The following is a 22,701-nucleotide window of genomic DNA, read 5'->3' as shown; positions in this document are numbered from 1 at the left end:
AAATGGTTTCAGCATGGACTAGGTGGGTTGAAAGTCCTGTTTCAGTGATGTACTTTTCTATGACTCCATGACTCTAATGTATTTGGGACAGAATGAAAGCATCAAGTTGATACCCTTTGTATGTGTCTGTGGGCTATGTTTTTCAACAACTGGTTACAAAATGCAGAATAGTTTATAACTTGTCTAAATGTTGTTAACCATTCTTTGTATCACCAGCAATATTGGTTTGGGCAATAGCAGAAGCAAAAAATTTGAACTGAATGGACCATGGAAAACAGGTAAATAATGCAGGAAAAGAAAGGACATTTGAATGTGTCAGCTGAAGTATTTATTTTAGAAAGTTTGAGCATACATAAGTAAGCAAAAGGAGAATTCAAGAATTAGTGAGTTAAATTGAAGTTGCGATATCAAAAGGCTAATTTTAGGATGACTTTCAGTAGTGAAGAGACGTGATGGGGTGGGGGGGGTTAGCCTGGAGAAGCAGTTTATTATGGTTTACAAAAGGCAAGCCGTAATGTAGGAGTAAGGACACGTGGGAGGTGGACTAATTGCTGAATTGTACCTGTGAAAGGTTGGCGTGATTTCAAAATGGCTCTTGCATGATGTGGTTGAGCACAGAAAACAGTGACCATAACTCTGTAAGTTTCAATGTATTTATGGAAAAGGATGAACCGAAAACCAAAGGCCTGAAATGAGGAAAGTCTGGATTCAGTCTCATAACACAGAACTGTTAAAAGCTACGCTGGGAGCAGCTGCTTGTTAATAAGTCGACATCTAACAAGCAAAACTATTCGAAAGTGAAATAGTAAGGGATCAGTGTCAATGTATTCATGTAAGAGGAAAAGGTAAGGGCAACTAATTCAAGCAATATGAGGTGCCAAGAGGTATCAAGGTTCAGATAGAAGGAAAAAGTCAACGTGTATATTGGGTTACTAGAGCATAGATGCCTGAATGGAGTATAGAAATTGTAGGGGGCTATTCTAAAACAAATTTTGAAGAGCAGGGGATGGGCAATAACATATTACTGTTGGGCTAGGTTAAAGAAAATAACAACATATTTTATAAGAGCAACAAAATTATCAAGGAAGATCATTTAAATCAGCCAAGCAAGTCTATGGTATAAGTGCTGATCAGTTTGGTTAATATACAGTAGACTGGTGTTTTATAGCTGGTATAGGCAGAGTGGGTCAAAGGGCATTTTTCTGTGCTCTATGACTCTGTAACAGTGGGTATTTGTATTGTAAAGAGTTAATCTTTGTGCTTGTTTAGACGTACGTGAACTGACTGCAGGAGCTTTGATTATTACCGTGGCAATACAAAACGGTGAACTTGGGAATGCAATCTACTGTGGGAATACAATGTGGCTGCTGTGACATGGGAACATGAAAGTTAGGGCTGGGACTGGTGAAGAGTGGTGACAAGGGTTTGTTGGTTTGAGATGGTGCTAACGTATTGGTGCACTCACTGCAGCGTTCCATATTAGTGGAATGGGTATTAAAACAGGGGCTTGGGGACAGTTCTTCAAGGTGTCACTGACAGGTTGGTCGTGAACAGCATTGTGGATCGGGCAGAGTTGGAGGTGTGCTGCAGTAAGAGGGGCTGCACACACCTAGGTAAGTATTTTAATACTCAGTATTCTGTCACAGTAAACAAAGTTTCATAGTTCTCAGTAGGTAATTGGAATTTCTGTTGGAGGCCAATGTAATTGGTGGAAATGTACAAAATTCACAGCCACTTACATTGAGTTGGGGTTCACTTTAAGAGGCTGGTCTGTCATGATAATGTAATTACTTTTACCATGCTTTGTGTTAAGTGATTAGAGTACAATAAATGAGTTGCTACTGTCTTTCTTACACATAAAACGCATCCACCATTTTATTTGTGAATACCTATTCTGTCTTTTTGCCTTATAGTGCTGGCTCCATAAATATTTTGCTGTAACATTATTGAAGGAAGTATAAGGTTTTTTAAGGTTAGATATTAGATATTCTCATCTCATTGTACCAGAAAGGCAAGTGTTCATGAACTCCAGCTTCGAGATAACCAAAGTATTAACTAGGCTGATGACAGTGATGAAAATAAAGGCATACAAGGGGTGATTGAAAAGTTTGTGGCCTAAGGTAGAAGAGTCAATTTTAGAAAACCTAGCACATTTATTTTTCAACATAGTCCGCTCCTACATGTACACACTTAGTCCAACAGTCGTGGAGCACTCCTTCTACCTTAGGCCATGAACTTATCAATCACCCCACATATTTTAGAGATGGGAAGAGTTGGTTTTGATGAATGGATTGGAAGTAAGCAGGGAAGATCAGTTTTAGTGAGATAAGTCATTGAGTCCAGGTTACATCCATGCCAAATATAATTACTTCAGTTTAAACAACTCTGGATACCTCTATATGAGCTTTCTGCCCACGTAATTTCTGATTAATTACACTATTAGTCCAAAAAAGATGGTGGGCCGAGGGCCAGTCAATGTCTGTATATTAATAATGGAAGCAAGTATAAATCATTGCAATATTGCAGCTGGCATTGTGTGCTGATCTTTTTGTCTGTTTAACCTGTAATGATGTTTTAAGAGACCTCATTGATTTCTAGAAAGTAATAACATTTCGTAGGATGGCTTTTAAATATACATTCGCCCTTTGAAACAGGAAGTTTACTGTTGCATATTGCACAACTACCAGAGATGAAAAGCAGGCCAGTGGTGCAGTGGCATCTGCACTGGACTTTGAGGTGAGTGGTCCCAGGTTCGAATCTGGCCGGCTCCTTGCAGGCTTTCCATCCGTGCTAGTTTGAGCATTGAACTAACAACCCAGCCTCCTGAAAAATAGGCAAGTGCTAAAGAAACAGCCGTTGCCACCCAATGAACCACAAGGCACGGCGAGGAACAGCAACTGGAGATTAAATAGTTGGAGATGCACTATACATAGCCTTCTTCTAAGTAAGCTTATAAGCAGACTAGTAAGCTTGGAGGAAATATATTCAAGAAGGGCTCTGTTAATTTCAGGATTCATTTTACTTTACCTTGACTCTGATTGATGGAGTGAGATATGCCAACTAGTGGAATGGTGCTGTAGCAACAACCTGGCACTTAACATCAGTAAGATGAAAGAGCTGATTGTGGACTCCAGGAAGGGTAAGACGAAGGAACACATACCAATCCTCATAGAGGGATCAGAAGTGGAGAGAGTGAGCAGCTTCAAGTTCCTGGGAGTCAGGATTTCTGAGGATCTAACCTGGTCCCAACATATTGATGTAGTTATAAAGAAGGCAAGACAGCGGCTATACATTTTTAGGAGTTTGAGGAGATTTGGCATGACAACAAATACACTCAAAAATTTCTATAGTTGTACCATACAGAGCATTCTGACAGGCTGCATCACTGTCTGGTATGGAGGGGCTACTGCACAGGACAGGAAGAAGCTGCAGAAGGTTGTAGATCTAGTCAGCTCCATCTTGGGCACTAGCCAACAAAGTATCCAGGACACCTTTAGAGAGTGGTGTCTCAGAAAGGCAGTGTCCATTATTAAGGACCTCCAGCACCCAGGGCATGCCCTTCTCTCACTGTTACCATCAGGTAGGAGATACAGAAGACTGAAGGCACACGCTCAGCGATTCAGGAATAGCTTCTTCCCCTCTGCCGTTCCGATTTCCTAAATGGACTTTGAATCTTTGGACATTACCTCACTTTTTTTTAAATATAGAGTATTTCTGTTTTTGCACATTCTTTTAAAAAATCTATCAATATACATAATTGATTTGCTTGTTTATATATTATGTTTTATTTTATTTCTTCTTATTTCTCTCTGCTAGATTATGTATTGCATTTAACTGCTGCTGCTTAGTTAACAAATTTTGTGTCGCATGCCGGTGATAATAAACCTGATTCTGATTAGCTTAAAGGAGCCGTCAATCAGTCAGATTAAAGTAAGATTATAATGTTACGGTAGAGTCATATTCATAGAGAAGTACAGCACAGAAGCAGGCTCTTCAGCCCATCTAATCCATACTGAAATCACTTAAATTGTCTACTCTCATAGACCTGCACTGGGACCAGAGCCCTCCATACCCCTATCATCCATGTACCTATCCAAACTTCTCTTAAGCATTTAAATTGAGCTCACATGCACCAATTGTGCTGGCAGCTGATTCCACACTATCATGACCCTCTGAATGAAAAAGATTCCCCTCATGTTCCACTTAAACTTTAACTTTTCACCCTTAACCCATGACCTCTGGTTGCAGTCCCACCCCACCTCAGTGGAAAAAGCCTGATTGCATTTACCCCATCTATATCCCATAATTTTGTATATCTCTATTAAATCTCCACTCAATCTTCTACATTCTAAGGAATAAAGCCCTAACCTATTCAATCTTTCCTTATAACTCTGGACCTCCAGACCCAGCGACATCCTTGTAAATTTTCTCTGTACTCTTTAAACCTGTAAGTAGGTGACTTAAACTGCACATGATCCTCCAGATTAGGTGTCACCAATGTCTGATACAACTTCAACACAATGTCCCATCTTCTGTACTTAAAACATTGATTTATGAAGGGTAACGTGCCAATATCTCAATCATGAATGTCAATTCTGGATGTTTCTTGCTGTCATCATGATCTTAAAATTTTTGATGCAGTAGCCTAGAAATTCACCTTTGCAACACCTGAGTAACAGCATCATTAGTGAACTTTACACACATGTCAATGGGCATCTGCAGAGTTGCAGGACCCTGCAGAGAGTGGTGCGGACAGCCCAGCGCATCTGTAGTTATGAACTTTCCATGATTCAGGACATTTACAAGGACAGGTGTGTAAAAAGGGCCTGTGGGATCATTGGCAATCCAAACCATCCCATTCCAGCTGTTACCATCTGGGAAGTGGTACCGCAGCATAAAAGCCAGGACCAACAGGCCCCAGGACAGCTTCTTCCACCAGGCCATCAGACTGATGAACTCACGCTGATTTGAGTGTGCTCTATATCACATTGACCGTTCTATTTATTATAAATTACTATGATTGCACATGACACATTTAGATGGAGATGTAACATAAAGATTTTTACTCCTGTATGTGAAGGGTGTAAGAAATAAAGTCAATTCAATTTACTTTGTCGGATATTGGAGCACAAGAAGGCCCTAACCTCAGCAATGTCTGAAGTAGGCTCCTTTTTGGAACAGGTATGTTTCAATACTTTTGCATTTAGTTCAAAGAAAATTTACTATCAAAGTACATACATGTCACCATCCTGAGATTCATTTTCTTGTGGGCATTCACAAAGAAACACAATAGAGTCAATGAAAATCCAGACACAACAAAGGTGATAAACAACCAATGGGGAAAAGAAAATGAACTGTGCAAATACAATAAAAACAGAAAATAGAATAACAAATAAATAAGTAATAAATAATGAGAACACTAGTTATCGCGTCCTTAAAAGTGAGCTTATAGAATCTGTTCAGTGTTGAGCTGAGTATGGTTCAAGAGCCTGATGATTGAGGGTAATAACTGTTCCTGAATCTAGTGGTGTAGGTCTTGAGGCTCCTGTTCTTCCGTCCTGTGAGCAGTAGCGAGAAGAGTCTGAGTGGTGGGGGTCCTTGATGGTGGATGCTGCTTTCCTGCAACAGCACTCTTTGTAAATGTGCTTCATGGGGGTGGGGGGACTTTATCTGTGATGGACTGGGCTGCATCTACTACTTTTTGTAGGTTTTTCCATTCAAGAGCACCACACTGTGATACAACCAATCAGTATACTCTCCACTGTGGACAGGACTTTGAAGAATACCACCAAAATTTCACGGCCCTACAAAAATGCAGTGTTCATTGGGGACATTCATGGCTTTATGGACATGATTCTGGTTAATTCCTGACTTAAGTGCCCTTTTCTCGGAAGTTGGCTGCTCCGGCACGCACTATTCTTCAGGAACATCCATCGATTCTTTACTACCACCTGCCTCCCCTCTCCCGTGGAGACTCTGCTACCCCCAGTGCATCCTACAACAAGCTTCTAAGGTTTATCCAATGCAAAGCAATGCACGATAAAAGAGATCCTCACTTCATTCTCATGATTGTGATGTTGTCTCAAAAAAACATCTGATTTACCAATGTTCCTTAAAGTAGGACCTCTAGCATCCTTACCCAGAGTGGCTAAATCCATGGCAATGTGATTGATCATTGTTTGCCCCTTAAATGGCATGCAGATTTGTTGGCTTTGCTGGTGATATACACATCTAAGGAATGAGCAATACACACAAAATGCTGGAGGAACACAACATATTAGGCATCACCTATGGAAAAGAGTAAACAGTCAATGTTTTGAGCCAAGACGCTTCTTCAGGACTGAGGAAGAAGGGGGTAGATGCCTAAATAAAAAGGTGGGGGGAGGGGAAAGAGGCTAGCTGGAAGGTGATAGGTGAAGCCAGGTGGGTGGGAAAGGTCAAGAGATGGAAAAGACAGAATCTGATAGGAGAGGAGAAAGGACAACAGGAGAAAGGAGAGGAGGAGGGAACACAATGAAAAGTAATGGGCAGGTGAGAAGTGAAAGGTCAAGATGAGGAATGAAGGAAGGGGGAAGGCAAATTTGTTCACCGGTTGGAGAAATTGGTATTCATACCATCAGGTTGGAGGCTACCCAGATGGAATATAAAGTGTGGCTCCTCCACCCTGAGGGTGGCCTCATCTTAGATCGGTATGTCGGAATGGGAATGGGAATCGGAATTAAAATGTTTGGCCACCAGGAAGTCCTGCTTGTGGTGGATGGTGCAGACATACTCAACGAAGCCATCACTCAATTTACAACGGGTCTCACCATTGCAGAGGAGGCTACATCCAGAGTACCCGACACAATAGATGACCCCGGCAAGTTCGCAGGTGCCTCAGCCTGGAAGGACTCTTTGGAGCCACAAATGGAGGAGAGGGAGGAAGGGTGTGGGCAGGTGTAGCACTCGAGCCACTTGCATGGATAGGTGCTGGGAAGAAAGTTAGTGGAGAGGGGCAAAAGGACAGGGGAATCATGGAGGGAGAGATCCCTGCTGAAAGCAGAGGATGGAGGGACAGGTAAAGATGTGTTTAGTAGTGGGATCCCTTTGGAGGTGGAGAAATTTGTGGAGGATAATGTGTTGGATGCAGAGGCTGATGGGGAGGAAGGTAAGGTCAAGAGGGACTATCACTATTATGGTGGTGGGAAGATGGGGTGAGTGCAGACGTACAGGAAATGGAGCAGATGCAGGTGCAGGCAGCATCAACACTAGAGGGCGGATGTCACCGATGTCTTGGGATGGAAAGCTGTGTCCTGGGAACAGACTTGGTGGAGGCAAAGAAACTGAGAAAATGGAAACTTACAAGAGATAGGATGGGAAGAGATGCTGCAGATGCTGAAAATCCAGCAAAATGCTGGAGGAGCACAGCAGCTCAGGCAGCATCCTTGGCAAGGAATAAACAGTCAATGTTTCGAGCCTAGATCCTTTATCAGGACTGGAAAGAAAGGGCGAAGAAGCCAGAATAGGAAGATGGGGGAGGGAAAGGAAAACAAGCTAGAAGGTGATAAGTGAAGACATGATAAGTGAAGGTATAGTGGGTGGGTAGTGGTTGGGTTTGAAGTGAATAACTGGGAGGTGATAAATGGAAAAGGTAAAGGGCCGAAGAAGGGGGAATATTTTAGGAGAGGACAGTAAACCATGGGAAAAAGTGAAGGAAGAGAGTATACCATGGGAGAAAATGAAGGAGGAGGGGCATCAAAGGGAGGGAAGGAAAAGAGGTGAGAGAGGATCTAGAATAAGGAAAGGAAGAAGAGAGCGAGGAGGAGGGAAATTACTAGAAGTTAGAAAAATCAATGTTAATGCCATCAGGTTGGAGGCTACCCACATGGAACATGGGATGTTACCCCTTCAAGCTGAGAATGGCCTCATCTTGGCAGTAAAATAAACCATGGACCTTCATGTCACAAAAATGATTCCAGGATTGAATAGCTCATCATATGAAAAGCATTTGATGGCTCTGGGCCTGTATTCACTAGAATTCAGAAGAATGAGGGGTGACCTCATTGAAACCTGTCAAATGGCGAAAGGCCTTGATTGAGTGTAATTTTGATTAGAGTGGTAATTTTGATGATGATGACAATGATGTGGCTCCATCCTATGAATGACTCCATGTAACAAAGAAAATAAGTGAATTCATTTCACTGTTCACTTTGAGCTGTGCTGCATAGCAGATTTTCAACAGTACAGAAAGTAAGTTGGCTGTTTAAAATTGATATCAATGGTATTAGCTGGGCAGACTTCCCTCAGCAGTTACTTTGGCTTCAAATCAAGTTCAAAACTGCCTTCTTAATGCTGATTCTGATAGACAACATGTTGTTCTGGCAAACCAGACCGTTGCTTAATTCATTCCAAATTGGCTCTTGTCAAACATCAAAGTAATGGTAATTGAAAATAAACTGTTCAAAAAAATGTTCAGCCTTAAATATACTGTGAAAAATCCAGAAAATCTGGCAAGTAGCTATGAATAATACAATAAAATGTCAGCAACACAACATTCATAAATTGTGGAGTGACTTTAAGAAATGTATTTATTCACCAGCAGCCAAAACTGAGAAAGAAGCAAGAAGGTTTTTCTCTCTTTGCAAGGCCAGAGAAAAAAATTTTCTGAAGGAAAGGAACCCAACAATATTAGACCATAAAACTATAAGAAAGAGGAGTAGAATTAGGCTATTCAGCCCATCGAGACTGCTCCAGCATCCCATCGTGGCTGGTCCCAGATCCCACTCAATCACATACACCTGCCTTCTCGCCATAACTCTTGATGCCCTGACCAATCAGGAAATGATCAACTTCAGCTGTAAATATATCAATGATCTTGGCCAACGTGGCTCTCTGTGGCATTCCACAAATTCGTACTCACTGGCTAAAAAAACTTCCTCCTTATTACTGTTCTAAAGGATCATCCCTCAATTTGGAGACTGTGCCCTCTAGATCTGGATACCCCTACCATAGGAAACATCCTGTCCACATTCACCTTGTCTAGTCCTTTCAATATTTGGTAGGTTTCATTGAGATCCCCCCACATACTTCTAAATTACAGGCCCAAAGCTGCCAAACACTCCTCATATGTTATTCCCGGAATCATCCTCGTGAGCCTCCTCTGGACTCTCTCCAATGACAATACATCCTTCCTGAGATATGGGACCCAAAACTGTTGACAATAATCCATGTGTGGCCTGACCAAAGTCTTATAAAGCTTCAGCCTTATCTCTTTGTTTTTATATTCTATCCCCCTTGAAATGAATGTCAACATTGCATTTGTCTTCTTTATCACAGACTCAGCCTGTAAATTAACCTGCTGGGAGTCTTGCACAAGGACTCCTAAGTCTCTCTGCACTTCTGATGAATTTTCTCCCCATTAAGATAATAGTCTGCACTTTTGTTCCTTTAACCAAAATGCATTATCAAACATCTCCGAACACTGATTTCCAACTGCCAATTTGTCTATGTCCTTCTGCAATTGCATTGCTTCCTCAGCACTACCTACCCCTCACCTACCTTCCTATAATCTTCAAACTTTCCTACAAAGCCATAAATTCTATTATCTAAATTATTGATTAACAATGTGAAAAGTAGCAGACCCAGTACTGACCCTGAGGAACACCACTGGTCACTGGCAGCCAACCAGAAAAGGTTTGCTTCATTCCCACCTGCTGCCTCCTACCTGTCAATCATTCCTCTATCCATGCCACTATCTTTCCTGGAATGCAATGGGATTTTATCTTGTTAAGCAGCCTCATCCGTGGCACCTTATCAAATGTGTTCTGCAAATCCAAGTAACTGACATCCACTGCCTCTCCTTTGTCCACCCTGCTTGTTACTTCCTTGAAGATTTGTCAGGCAAGATTTCCCTTTACAGAAACCTTGCTGACTTTAACTTATTTTATCATTAGTCTTCAAGTACTCCAAAACTCATCCTTAATAATGCACTCCAACACTTTCCCAACCACTGAGGTTAGGCTAACTGGCCTATATTAGAATGGAGTGACATTTGCAATTTTCCTGTCCTCCAGAACAATGCCAAAAACAAATGATTCTTGAAAGATCATAACCTATGTATCTGCTGTCTCTTCAGCAACTCGGGGATGTAGTCCTTCTGGTCCAGGTGACTTATCCACCTTAAGATCTTTCAGTTCGCCTAGCACTTTTTCCTTTGCGATAGCAATGTCACTCCCTCCAGTTCCCTGAAACTCCTGGACATCTGGCACACTGCTAGTGTTCTCCACAATGAAGACTGATGCAAAGTATTTATTAAATTCATCCACCATTTCTTTGTCCCCATTACTACCTCACCAACTTCAACTCTCACCTCCCTTTTACTCTTTATATAAATGAAAAAAACTTTTAGTATCCTGCTTTTTATTATTGGCTAGTTTACCCTCATATTTCATCTTTTCCCTTCTTATATCTTTTAGTAGCCTTTTATTGGATTTTCAAAACTTCCCAATCATCCAACTTCCTACTCACTTTTCCCATCTTATATGCCCTGTCCTTGGCTTTTATGCAGTCATTAACTTCCTTTGTCAGCCACGGTTGCCTACCCCTGCCATTTGAGAACTTCTTCCTCTGTGGGACATATCTATCCTGCACCCTGTCAACTATTCCCAGAAACTTCAGCCATCTCTCCTCTTAGCTCATCCCTGCCAGCATCCTCCTCCAATCCCCCTGGGCAAGCTCCTCTGTCATACCTCAGTAACACCCTTTCTTCCATTGTGATACAGATACATGTGAGTTACGCTTCTCCCTCTCAAATTGCAGTATGACTTCAATCATATTATAATCACCGGCACCTAAGGGTTCCTTTACCTTAAGCTCCCTAATAAAATCTGGATTATTGTACAACACCCAATTCAAGACACCCTTTTCCTGAGTAGGCTCAAGCACAAGCTGCTCTAAAAAGCCATCTCGTAGGCATTCAACAAATTCCCTCTCTTACGATCCGACACCAATCCCCCATTACAATTGTGATATTACCCTTATTACATGCCCTTTCCAGCTCCCTTTGCAATCTCAAACCCGCAGCCTGGCTACTATTTGGAGCCTATATTTGATTCCCATAATTGTTTTTTATCCTTGCAGTTTCTTAACTTCGCCCACACGATTCAAGATTCTCTGACCCTATGTCACCCCTTTCGAAAGATATAATTCCATCTCTTCCAGATCCACACCACCCCCTGTCCTTTTGATACAGAGTATATCCTTTGATGTTAAGTTCCCAATTATGACCTTCCAGCTACAGCTCAGTGGCGCCCATGACATCATACCGACCAATCTCCAATCATGCCACGAATTCATCCACCTTATTCCGAATGCATTTAATTACAGCACCTTCAATCCTGCATTCCTTTTCATTTTTGCCTCTGTAGTACAATTTAACTCTTTGCAGTCAATCATTGGCCTGTCCTTCCTTACATTCATGTTACACCTATCACCGACTTGTAAACCTGCTGGCTCATTCCCAGCTCTACCACATTGGTTCCCATCCCCCTGCCATATTCTTTTAAACCACCCCCAACAGCTCTGGCAAATCTGCCCACAAGGGTGTTGGTCTCCCTCACATTCAAGTCCCTTTTGTACAGGTCACACCTGCCCCAGTGATCCATAAATCTGAATCCCTGACCCCTTCCCCACGCCCTAATTCTTCAGCTACGCAAATACTGTCACCTCATTCTATTCTTAACCTCACTGTTGCGTGGCACAGGCAGCAATCCTAAGAATGCTACCTTTGAGTTCCTGCTTCTCAGCTTCCTTCCCAACTCCCCGTTCTCTGTTTTCAGGACCTCCTCCCTTTTTCTTCCTATGCCATTGGCACCAAAATGCATCACGACTTCCAGCTGCCCACCCTCCCATTTCAGGATACTGTGGACGCACTCAGAAACATCATGGACCTGGCACCTGGGAGGCAAACTACCATCCGTGCTTTTTTTTTGCATCTAAAGAATCTGCCCCCTAACAATAGATTCCCCTATTACTGCTTCTATCCCGTTCCCTACCCTTCTGAGTCACAGGGGCAGACTCAGCACTAGAAGAACAGCCACCGTTGCTTCCCCCAAGTAGGTTGTCATCCCAAACAGTACTCAAAATGGAGAGCTTTTGTTGAGGGGGAAGGCCATAGGGTTGAACTTAACCATCTGAAGTTCTTCTTTCCCTCTCCTGACAGTCACCCATTTATCATTTATAAATAAAAGAGAAATGAGACTGGATATAGGATGCTAGAAAATGAGGTAGGAGAAATAATAACAGGGGACAAGGAGATGGCTGATGAACTAAATGAGTATGTTCCATCAGTCTTCACTGTGGAAGACACTAGTAGTATGCCTGATGTTGTAATGTGTGAAGGAAGAGAAGTGGGTGCAGTTACTATTACAAGGGAGAAGGTGCTCAAAAAACTGGAAGACCTAAAGGTACATAACTCACGCAGACCAGATGAACTGCATCCTAGGGTTCTGAAAGAGGTCATGTTAGAGATAGTGGTTGCATTAGAAATGATCTTTCATCTTTCAAAGGGGCTCCCTTTGAAAACAGAGATGCAGAATAATTTCTCTAGCCAAAGTGTGGTGATTTTGTGGAATTTTTTGCCACATGCAGCTGTGGAGGCCAGGTCATTGGGTGTACTTAAAGCAGAGATTGATTGGCTCTTGATTGGACATGACATCCAAGGAGAAGGCCGGGAACTGGGGTTGAGGAGGAGAAGAAAAACGAATCAGCCATGATTGAATTGCGGAGCAGACTCGATGGGCCAGATGGCCTAATTCTGCTCCCATGTTGTATGGTCTTATGATATTATCTGTCTCCTGTTGCCTGGGGGTGACTACCTCCCTGTAGCTCCCATCTATCAGCTCCTCACTTTTCCTAACAAGCCAAAGGTCATCGATCTGCAGCTCCAGTTTCCTAACACAGTTTCTAAGGAGCTGCATCTCGATGCACCTTGTGCAGAAGTGGCCATGGGGGAGGCTGGAAGCCTCCTGGAAATCCCACATCTGACACCCAGAGCAGAACACTGGCCCTGCAGACATACTGCTTATTCTTTCAAGAGTTAAATAAGAAAAGGAAATAAGAAATAAACTTAACAACTTATCTTTCCTCCACCTGTTCTTACTGAAGCCTGTTGAGCCAAAGCCTCACCACTCTGGCTCTGACAGCTCTGTTAGACATTACTCTCTTTTATGGAGACTGGGCTTTACGAGCCCCAAGCATGGGAATGCTTCCACTTTGTTTGCGCCACTGTCCAATCAAAGACTCCCGCTGAAAACTGGCTGCTTTTTCAAGCTCTGCTCCAGACCCGCATGGGGACACTTCTATGACATCTGCACTGCTGTCCAATCCAATATTAAAGCCTGGAAAGTGTGTCATTAAAAAATGTATCTTCTCATATGGTAACATAAAGTACTAAAATTTAGATTTATGTTCATCAGCAAGAATAGAAAAACCTTATGAATTCCTTGAAAGCATATTTTTGACCATTAAAAAAATCATGATAGTTCCTGAGGTAGGGTAGTCTTGATAGGAATGTTAGAGAATAAAATAGATTTGGGTATGATTGTTGGAAAAATGAGTGCTTTATGTGATATTTGGAATTATCTCAGTGGGGCAAAGGACCTATATCTCTCTATGACTCCCTAGTTCTATCAGAGGGTTGTGGTGAATGTTTATTTTCTTGGATGAAGAAAACTTGAAGAGGCATTCCCCAAGGTCCGGAGTTAAGGCCTTTGCTTCTTTTTCCTCTGTGTTAGTAACTTAGATTTGGAGATGCAAACCATAGTTTCAAATGTTGTGAAAGACAAAAAAAAAATTAGCAGCATTGAAAACTGAGATGAGAGACTGAAAGAATGCTGCTGGATATAATATTTTGGTGAAAGGAGCAGACACGTGGCTGATGATGTGGAGACCTGTGAGGTGATATACTTTAGTAGAAAAAATGAGGTGAGGCTTTGTTGAATAAAGGACACTGCCTCAAAGAGTGAAGGAGCAGAGCTTGGGGATGCATGAGTGATTGGGAAAGTGATGGGGAAGTTTCAGAAGCTAGTAAGGTATGCAGAATGCTCAGTTTTAGCAATAGATGCATAGTGTATAAAAGCAGAAGATCAAGCTGATCCTTTATAAAACACTGGTCTGGCATCAACTAAAGTATTGTATTCAATTCTGGTTACCTCACTGTTGGAGGAGTGCAAAGGAATTAGAGAGGGTGCAGAAAAGATTTATGAGAAAGATTCCTGGGATGAAGGACTGCAATTACAAAGACAGGTGAGAGAGGCTGGGAATGGTTCCTTTATGACTGAGAAGGGATTTGATAGAAGTATATGAAGGTCTGGACAGAGAGGGCATTCGTGGGTGGTTCCCTTTGTTGTGGGGAGGGGGGTTGAAGATTAGATGTCACAGGCATTAAACAAAAGAAAATTAGAAGTTACTTCAGGAAAGACATTCTTCTGCAGTACATGATTGGAATCTGGAGTGAACTTGCCACAGATGTGGTGAGGGCAGGTGCCATTGAGGCCTTCAAGGGGAATTGGTTAACTATGTGGGGAGGAAAGATTTGCAAGGCTATGGAGTGGGAGGGGTAGGTGGGTAGTAGAGTGTATGAATTGTTTTGATAAAAAACAAACAAGGACGCAATGAGTTGAATGGCTTCCCCTCAAGCTGTACCCATTCTACAATTCAATACCTACTCATTGTTTTCAGTCTTTCAACATCTCCATAAAAGCTAAAGATCAGTGGACAAGATTAATCAAAATGAAAACCAAAAGTAATTTAGTGCAATTGGATTTCCTTCAGAATACTGTTGATGTAGGAGTAACAATTTCCTTAGATAGGTTCACTTATAAGGAAATTGGAGTGACACTTCAATGCATTACAGGAGTACCGAAGAATTTGCTATCTCTCAGATGAAGTATTAAAACTGAGAATCCTGACTGCTCAGTTGAATTGTAGTGTGATTAAAGATGTGTATTTATTCCTTTGCAGCCAAAACTATAAAATTTGTTTTGTTGAAACTTATTTTGCAAAATCAAAGAAATATAAGACACCATGACAGTATTTTTCTCTCTTTCTATTTAATTAAAATAAATGATCTGCCCATTATCTCAGTATGGGTTGTGACAACTCAGTTAAAACTGACTGCTATTTTTTTTTATATTTTCACAGTGGGTGACCCTTAATAATTCTTTATTAACTTCAAGTCACATTGGGAGATCTTGACATGGATGCTTAATGCTCAATGAATACAAGTCTTTCTTTCAAAAGCCATGTCTTTGATTCTGGTATTGGTAAGATAATGAAGTGATTGGTCTAGCAAATTACCAGCTCAATAATTTCCAAATGACTTTAATAACTGTCATCCTTTCAAACTGTTAATTCTAAAATTTCATTTATATATTTGTAAATCAACTGAATGAAATTGAAGGTTGCACAAGAATAATTTATTAATAATTTGAATGTCTGGCACTGTTCAAGCTATTTCAAAAAAATAAAGACCAAATTATTTGTATTTTCCATATTTTCCTCAAGATAAAAAAATAATAAAAGAGCCTTATGTATGTTAGATGAGTTAGGGCAGACACTGAGTTCCTTTATATCTCAATGGAACAGGTTGTGAGCTGAAATAGTTGGGAAGTTCTTCACTGTTATTGCATAATTTTATTGGATATGAATGATATGTTGCAATTTTCAAAATAAATATATTTTGCAAAGTACTGGCAACATTTATTGATAAACAATTCACAGCATATTGCCAATGTCTTCTCCACCAAAGCAAGAAAAATGCACATTGAAGCTTCATCTGATGAACCATCCTTAAAACTGGTTATTTTTAGAAGGGGAATCATGACAGAGTAAGAGGCTTGATGAGCATAAGATCTGAGCAAGGGGGTGCAGTACAAGTGAGCGTATCATGAACCTTGTTGTATGCAAAGCTGTCTGTGATTTAACATTTCTTAAAATCAAGTAACTAATTAACAACCCTAATCAGTCATTGCTTTTAAATTCCCATACTCCTGATAGACAACACTAAAAGCAATTCGACTTTTTCTTTGTCAAATACAACTTAATTTTTATTAATTTTCGAGGGGATCTGATGTCACTGAAGTGGTCAGTATTTATTGTCCCTACCCCATTAAACTTGAACTGAGCAGCACACTGGGCAATTCCAGAGCTAACAACATTCCAGAATCACTGACAACCCATACCAGGAAAGGACAACAAGCATTCTTTCCCTAAGGACATCTGTCAACCAGATTAGTAATCACAGCAATCTGATACTTTTGTGGTCATTGTTACTAACAAATTCCAGATATTAATTGAAGCTAAGTTCTACAGGCAGCAGTGAACTACTACCTTGGATCTGTGGATATTTAGTTAATTAAATATTTAGATAATTAGGTAATTAAATTAAAAACTACTGCAGATGGTCAGCTGGATAAGTTTTTCCACAAGTAGAACATGATGTTTCACCCAACATGGAAAGTTGCCGATCTAATCTGGCAAATCTAATGCAACTATCTATCACTCAGTCAATCTATTCAGAACAATTAGAAAGGTGACAGAAGCTGTAATCAGCAATGCTTCTGCGTGGTACTTACTCAGCAATAACTTGCTCACCAATGTCCAATATCTCTGCCCCAGCCTCATTACAACCTTCATCTGAACTGTGACCAAACTGTAAATAGTGACTTTTTATTATCTGTTAATATTATTATGTTAATATTACTTTATGTGCTGCATGTGATATATGTACTGTGTTTTGCATCATGGTCCCAGAGGAACGTTACTTCATTTGGTTCTACACATGCGTTATTTGAACTTGAACTAAAACATCATTGAATTCCAGAGGTGAGGTGAAAGTAATTGGTATTCACAACAAAGCAGTTTTTGATAACATAAAGCATCAAATAGCAGCTGTAACTAACGTTCATGGGCAGCAAGGGGAAAACATACCAATGATTGGAATTATACTTCACATAAAAGAAGATAATTGTATTTTTCAGATGTTGATTTTCCTTAGATATCACTGCATGAGTTCCTCAGTGCAATATCCACCTTCATCTGTTCTTAAGTTCAAAATTAGAGATATTGGCTGATGACTGCACAGTATTCAACTCCATCCCCAAATTAATAGTCTTTGCTTCTAGACACGATTTGGATATGGACTAATAAATAGCAGGTAATGTTCATTCTACAAAATACTAGCAATGAAGGTCGGCTGCAGGAGAGAATCTAACCAACTGCCATCACAAGAGCACTATCTCCAAAACACGATGGGGGTCACCATTAATGGAAACTCAACTAGCGCAGCCAGAATGCTGCAGCTAAAAGGGGAAGTCAGAGACTGGTTGTAGTGGGACATTTTGTCAGGTATGATGATCTGCAAGGACAGTCATGTGTTCTGATTATTTCTGAATCTGTTTTTCCCAGAAGACAGTGATTAAGATTACTTTTAAGATTAGACCTTGTCAGATACATCACTCATGCATGCATTTCAATTTTGGGTTAGCTGGGATTTTAAGATGACTTACACCCAAGAGGTGCAGTAAATGGATGAGTTGCTAGTTTATTGATGAACAGTAGGTAATTGAGATTTGGCTTTTACTCGAAGAGAGGATCAGATATGCTTGATTTGTTGCATTTTGTTTGGCTTTCCACCAACCAGAGACAAGGAGGGGAATGGAAGTGAGTGAGGTACTATTGCACTTCACATTTCTTGCAAATATTGATTAGTTTACAATACCCTGTTCAGTAATAATTGTAGGAGCCATGTAGCTATCTTCTGTCTGTATTGTATATCGTGCTGTGCATTTATTATGGGCAATTTGATCGAGGACATCAGCAAGTTAGACCAGCAGGAAGAATTTTTAAAACAGAAAGCTTTATTGAGTAGGTGTCATAGGAGGGTAGAGGGAGTCAGCAGAGAAGGAGGGCTTTGGCTCAATGGGCCTTCGACAGTAATGGGTTGAGGCGAGGTAAGTTACTTGTGAAGAATAGGAATAAGTAATATGTCTGTAAGGCCAGGGCGTCACTGGGTGTCGGATGTGGGATGACCGGGAAACTCACAGCTTCCTGGACGGCCACATTTGTGCCAGGTGCGTCGAGCTGCAGCTCCTTAGGGACCGAGTTAGGGAACTGTGGTGAACTATGTGCCTGTCGGGACACGCCCCCTGCTGACTGCTCCTGTGGCTCCTCCCACAGGCCCCTGTATAAAGGAGATCTGAGGCCTGACGCTCGGCCTCAGTCTCCAAGACATTGTATGATAGACACTCACTCCTGGTTCCTTCTTCCAGTCAATAAAAGCCGATATCTCGCCTTACGTCTCAGTGTGAGTTATTGATGGTGCATCAGGAACTGAAGATGCAGCTCGATGGTCAGCGAGAGTGAAGAGGTGATAAAGAGATGTTATAGGCAAATAGTCACACCGGGGGCCTCAGGAGACAGATAAGTGGGTAACAGTCAGGAGAGGGAAGGGCAAGAGTCAGACACTAGAGAGCACCCATGTGGCTGTACCCCTTGACAATAAGTACTCCTGCTTGAGTACTGTTCGGGGGGGCGGTCAGCCTACCTGGAGGAAGCAACAGTGGCCGTGCCTCTAGCACAGAGTCTGGTCCTGTGGCTCAGAAGGGTAGGGAAAGGAAGAGGATGGCAGCAGTAATAAGGACTCTATAGCTAGGGGTCAGACAGGAGACTCTGTGGACCTATGTTCCCTCTAAGCTGTTTTTCAACCAGCGCACAAAGGAAATTAATGAGCGCACAAAAGGTTAGTTACCTAAAATAATGTAGTCATTAATAATTATACTTATTGAAAATAATTTTCTAGTTAACTAGTTCGTCAATTTTTCAAATATCACAATGCACGTCACTAATTTACGTCACCTCACCTTTCCTGTTCTGGTTTGTACAGCTGCATCACGGCGGCAGCCATCTTTGGCAGACAGTGTTCATATCGTAAACTTCACATTTGGTGATGAACAAGTTAATACCTTATGTCTAAAATATCATGATTTTCTAGCTGAAAGTACTGTAATAGACAGTTCAATGATTTCAAATTTTCTGTGCAAGAAAAAATTAAATCCAAACTGATATCAAACTTTGCTCAAAAGGTGGCATTTGTACTTCAAAATGAAGTTCTGCGACCTTGCGCAGTTGATGGACATTGGGGGAACCTTTCTTGCATCCAGTGCGGACTGTGAGTGAGGTTTTAGCCTAAAGAACAAAAACAAGCTGAGAAACCATTGAGGTGAAGGTCATTTGGATATGTTAATGAGAATCAAAAGCTATCAATTGGATGGAAGTTCTATTAGTCTAGACAGAGTTTACAAAGAATGGGTAAATGCCAAAGACAGGAGAGAGAAAAAATAACTGAGTGACTTAAATATTTATGTTATTTTGTTGTTTTTCTGTGCAGTTTTATGTCAAGTATTTTGTAAGCCTACATAAACTGTGCAATGTGTGTGTTCAGTGCGCAAGTACTTTTGTCACAGGGAAAAAATTTGCACAACATAAGATTTTTGTGCACACTGACTACCAAGAGTTAGAGGGAACATTGCTGTGGACACAGGAGAGAAACGTGGATGGTAGTTTGCCTCCCAGATGCCAGGGTCCCGGATGTTTCTGATTGTATCCATGATATCCTGAAGTGGGAAGGAGAACAGCCAGAGGTCGTGGTAGATATTGGTACCAACGACATAGGTAGGAAAAGGGAGGAGGTCCTGAAAACAGACTACAGGGAGTTAGGAAGGAAGTTGAGAAGCAGGACCACAAAGGTAATAATCTCAGGATTACTTCCTGTGCCACGTGACAGTGAGTATAGGAATAGAGTGAGGTGGAGGATAAATGTGTGACTGAGGGATTGGAGCAGATACAGGGATTCAGATTTCTGGATCATTGGGTCATCGTTTGGGGCAGGCATGGTCTGTACAAAAAGAATGGGTTGCACTTGAATCTGAGGGATACTAGTATCCTGGCAGGGAGGTTTGCTAAATCTATTGGGGAGAGTTCAAACTAGAGTTGTTGGAAAGTGGGAACCAAACAGAAGAGATGGAGGAAGGGACAGTTGGCTCACAAATTGAGAAAGCTTGTAGACAGTGTGAGAGGGATGATAGGCAGATGATAGAGAAGGGATGCACTCAGACCATTGGTTTGACATGTGTCTATTTTAATGCAAGGAGTATTGTGAACAAAGCGGATGAGCTTAGAGTGTGGATCAATACTTGGAGCTATGGTGCTGTGGCCATTACAGAGACTTGGGTGGCTCAAGCAAGAATGTTTACTTAGAGTGCCAGGCTTTACATGTTTCAGAAAGGACAGGGAGGGAGGCAAAAGAGGTGGGGGTGTGACACTGCTGATCAGAGATAGTGTCACGGCTGCAGAAAAGGTGGAAGTCATGGTGGGGTTGTCTACGAAGTCTCTGTGGGTGGAAGTTAGGAATAGGAAGGGGTCAATAATTTGACTGGACATTTTTTATAGACCACCCAATAGTAAAGGGAACATTAAGGAGCAGATAGGGAGACAGGTTCTGGAAAGGAATAATAATAACAGGGTTGTTGTGGTGGGAGATTTTAATTTCCCAGATATTGATTGGCATCTCCCTAGAGCAAGGAATTTAGATGGGGTGGAGTTTGTTAGGTGTTTTCAGGAAGGTTTCCTGACACAACGTGTAGATAAACCTACAGGAGGAGAGACTGTTCTTGATCTGGTATTGGGAAATGAACCTGGTCAGGTATCAGGTCTCTCAGTGGGAGAGCATTTTGGAGATAGTGATCACAATTCTACGTCCTTTACTATAGCATTAAAGAGGGGTAGGAACAGACAAGTTGGGAAAGCATTTAATTGTAGCAAGGAAAATATGAAGCTATTGGAAGCATAAACTAGGAACATGTTCTCATGGAAATATACGGCAGAAATGTGGCAAATATTCAGGGGATATTTGCATGGAGTTCTGCATAGGTATACTCCAATGAGACAGAGAAAGGATGGTAGGGTACAGGAACCGTGGTGTACAAAGGATGTTGAAGCTCTAGTCAAGAAGAAAAGAAAAGCTCACGAAAGGTTCAAAAAACTAGGTAGTGATAGAGATCTAGAAAATAATAATGCTAGCAGGAAGGAACTTAAGAATGAAATTAAGAGAGCCAGAAGGGGCCACGAGAAGGCCTTGATGAGCAGGATTATAAAAGCCCCAAGGCATTCTACAAGTATGTGAAGAGCAAGAGAATAAGACATAAGAGAATAGGACCATTCAAGTGTGACAGTGGAAAAGTGTGCACGGAATTGGAGGTGATAGCATTGGTACTTAATGAATACTTTGCTTCAATATTCACTATGGAAAAGGATATTGGTGATTGTAGGGATGACTTACAGCAAACTGAAAAGCTTGAGCATATAGACATTAAGAAAGAGGATGTGCTGGAGCTTTTGGAAAGCATCAATTTGGATAAGTCACCGGGAATGGATGAGATATACCCCGGCTACACTGGGAGGTGAGGGAAGAGATTGCTGAACCTCTGGCAAATGATCTTTGCATCATCATCGGGGATGAAAAATGTTCCAGAGGATTGAAGGATTGAAGATGTTGTTCCCTTATTCTAGAAAGGGTGTAGAGATAGCCTAAAAATTGTAGACCATTGAGTTTTACTTCAGTGGTTGGTAAGTTGATGGAGAAGATCCTGAGAGGCAGGATTTATCAACATTTGGAGAGGCATAATATGATTAGGAATAGTCAGCATGGCTTTGTCAAGGGCAGGTCGTGCCTTACAAGCCTGATTGAATTTTTTGAGGATGTGACTAAACACATTGATGAAGGTAGAACTGTAGATGTAGTGTACAGTATATGGATTTCAGCATGGCATTTGATAAGGTACCCCATGGAAGACTTATTGAGAAAGTAAGGAGGCATGGGATCCAAGGAGATATTGCTATGTGGATCCAGAACTGGCTTTCCCATAGAAGGCAAAGAGTGGTCGTAGATGGGTCATATTCTGCATGGATATCGGTCACCAGTGGTGTGCCTCAGGGATCTGTTCTGGAACCCCTTCTCTTTGTAATTTTTATAAATGACCTGAATGAGGAAGTGGAGGGTTGGGTTAGTATATTTGCAGATGACACAAAGGTTGTGTGTGTTGTGGATAGCATGGAGGGCTGTCAGAGGTTGCAGCCAGACATTGATTGGATGCAAAACTGGGCTGAGAAGTGACAGATGGATTTCAACCCAGATAAGTGTGAGGTGGTTCATTTTGATAGGTCAAATATGATGGCAGAATATAGCATTAATGGTAAGACTCTTGGCAGTGTGGAGGATCAGAGGGATCTTGGAGTCTGAGACCATAGGACACTCAAAGCACCTGCACAGGTTGACTCTGTGGTTAAGAAGGCAAACGGTGCATTGGCTTTCATCAATCGTGGAATTGAGCTTAAGAGCCGAGAGGTAATGTTGCAGCTATATAGGACCCAGGTCAGACCCCACTTGGAGTACTGTGCTCAGTTCTGGTCGCCCCACTACAGGAAGGATGTGGAAACTATGGAAAGGGTGCAGAGGAGATTTACAAAGATATTGCCTGGATTGGGGAGCATGCCTTATGAGAATGGTTTGAGTGAACTTGGCCTTTTCTCCTTGGAGCACCAGAGAAAGAGATGTGGCCTGATAGAGGTGTAAAGGATGATGAGAGGCTTTCATCATGTGGATAG

General features: G+C 41.5%; 1 protein-coding gene across 1 annotated transcript in view; it reads right to left on the bottom strand.

The window, feature by feature from the left end:
• The window catches only part of moxd1 (monooxygenase, DBH-like 1), a 205,526-nt gene that overhangs the window by 178,753 nt on the left and 4,072 nt on the right, over positions 1–22,701 (bottom strand). The window lies entirely within an intron of this gene.

Source organism: Hypanus sabinus, chromosome 10 (assembly GCF_030144855.1).
Source record: "Hypanus sabinus isolate sHypSab1 chromosome 10, sHypSab1.hap1, whole genome shotgun sequence".
In the NCBI taxonomy this organism is placed as follows: domain Eukaryota; kingdom Metazoa; phylum Chordata; class Chondrichthyes; order Myliobatiformes; family Dasyatidae; genus Hypanus; species Hypanus sabinus.
This window is presented reverse-complemented; position numbering and strand designations above follow the sequence as displayed.